Source organism: Hyalella azteca, unplaced genomic scaffold (genome assembly GCF_000764305.2).
Source record: "Hyalella azteca isolate HAZT.00-mixed unplaced genomic scaffold, Hazt_2.0.2 contig4933, whole genome shotgun sequence".
NCBI classification, from domain to species: domain Eukaryota; kingdom Metazoa; phylum Arthropoda; class Malacostraca; order Amphipoda; family Hyalellidae; genus Hyalella; species Hyalella azteca.
In genome coordinates, this window is record NW_025935141.1 from 1 (window position 1) to 2,457 (window position 2,457).

The window sequence follows — 2,457 nt, forward strand, 5'->3', positions numbered from 1 at the left end:
CTACAGCCTCACACACCCTCTAAATGTGGGTCAATGTTATACTTACCTGACTCCCTACAGCCTCACACACCCTCTAAATGTGGGTCAATGTTATACTTACCTGACTCCCTACAACCTGACCCACCCGCAAAATGTGGGTCAATGTTATACTTACCTGACTCCCTACAACCTGACACACTCTCTAAATGGGGGGTCAATGTTGTGTATACCAGCCTGAACCATCCCCTCGTCTTAGATTGTGTTCTTAATATCTATGTTATAAACTGAATTGTTATGATTTAGCTTAGACTATTTTGAAGCCGATGTGTTGGCAACATCGCCCAAACTATAGAAAGGGCTTGGTTTCCAAGTTTTTCTATTCGTTATAACTTGGGCAGTCGGCCGCTTATACGACCTAAGGTAAGCGCTCTGAAGTTTTCTATTGACCAATAGAGTCGGGCTATTAGTTGCGTATATTGGTTGCGTCTACTTATTGCGCTCAGTAGCCGCCCGGCCGTCATACCGAGTATAGCTGTGTCGCTCTCTCTCTCGCCCACTGTAGTGCGCACTGCTGTCTTGCTCTCGCATGACTCCACCGAGCACACCCTTATTCAACAACTCCCAACGTCGCACAGACGCGGGCGCAGTGTACCAAATACACTATACTCGTGTATAGGCTCGCGACCTGCAAAACTGTAGTAGACGCAACCAATATACGCAACTACTAGCCCCGTGTATAAGCACCTTATGCTCGGTATGACGGCCGGGTGGCTACTGAGCGCAATAGACTGCTTTAAAACAACTCTTTTTGCCTTGCCTGCAATGAACCAGCTAGTTGCCTCTGAACACATCAAGCATCACAAATTCTGGTAGCCTCGCCTTGTAGACGCAACTAATAGCCCCGTGTATAAGCACCTTATGCTCGGTATGACGGCCGGGCGGCTACTGAGCGCAATAGACTGCTTCAAAACAACTCTTGTTGCCTTGCTTGCAATGAACCAGCTAGTTGCCTCTGAACATATCAAACATCACAAATTCTAGTAGCCTCGCCTAGTAGACGCAACTAATAGCCCCGTGTATAAGCAACCTCATCATGCATTGCGTGTGCGTGTGGTTATTTGTAGAAGTCTGAAGTACTTCCCTCCTCTGTCGCTCTGCCCTTACTTCTTGACTCCTTAAATAAAACAACGTCTGACACGGATTCTGGTAACCTACAAGCATAAGAAATGTACGATGTCTTTTGATTCTGGAAGCGATGATGAAATGAGCCCTCGTACTTCATTACATGAATATCTTTTTTATCATGAACCAACACCGGGGCCATGGCTATAAACTAAAAAAACTGCGCTGCAACTTATTAACGCGACAACACTTCTTCTCGCTTAGAATCACCAACTTGTGGAACAGCCTCCCTGATGACATCGTTGGCGCTCCGAATATGAACGCGTTCAAGAACAGACTAGATAAAGCAATGTAAAAATATATGTTCAGACTTGAAATGCCTAGCACCATATCGAACCCGGTGGGAGTCTAGTAGCTATTTCAAACCATCGCCAGTCTTGAAAAGATCTGGTCAAATGACACGATTTTACATAAGGCTATTCAGTGAACAAGTCACAAAAGTTCAAGAATCGGCGACAGGCCACATCAGGCCTACTCTTCAGCGCCGACATCACTATGTTATGTTATGTTAATTGTTATGAGCTTTCCGTGTTTCAAGTTATTGAAAATTAGCCAGAAATCAAAACGTTTTCTAGCATTAGTTTCACAAAAATAAAGAAAAGACTGCGGCACAAACTATGATATTTTTTTAACGAGTTTTTCAGGGATTGTCGCACAAGCCATAGTTTTAATAAGTAATGTCAATAATTAAATACAATGGGTAATTATTATAATATGATTTTTCAATGTTAATGTAAATGCATAGACAATTAGTGTTAATTGAGATGTCAAATGTTAATATATATTCATAGGATAACTACAATTAGTAATGCCGATTTGCCGAGAGACATTTTACTTAACAAAATGTAATTGTAATGTTATAATGGTTTACTATTTAGGTTATATTATATTGGTGTCTAAATATAATCTTTCACTCAATATATAATGGTGTCTAAATATAATCTTCCACTCAATATATAATGGTGTCAATATATAATATTTGAGAACATATCAGTAATGGCGGTCCCTTGCAGGTTGATGCTCTGGTCCTGATCAACTGCGCAGTGGGCACCTCAGGCTGGCTGGAGTGGGGGTATCAGAAACTCAACATCCACCAACTGAAAGCTGGTACCATGACTTCCGGTACCGTGGACTACCTCATGTGGCACCACTTCGGTGAGTGGCGGTACAATGATTGCCGGGACTGTGTAGCCAGGACGTGGTGTCAGTGTTGCCATAAGTCCATAACTATGTCCTTCCCTAGGCAAGGTGAAGCGGTGTAGCCAGAACGTGGTGACAGTGTTGCCATGACTCTGT

At 42.9% G+C, this 2,457-nt stretch overlaps 1 long non-coding RNA gene across 1 annotated transcript; it reads left to right on the forward strand.

Moving 5' to 3' along the window:
• The first annotated feature begins 108 nt into the window (after positions 1-108).
• Positions 109-2,416, forward strand: LOC125177789. The gene is made up of 3 exons (XR_007156664.1): positions 109-133; positions 2,175-2,316; positions 2,405-2,416. It is a non-coding gene; the product is annotated as an uncharacterized LOC125177789 (long non-coding RNA).
• The last annotated feature ends 41 nt before the right edge of the window (positions 2,417-2,457 follow it).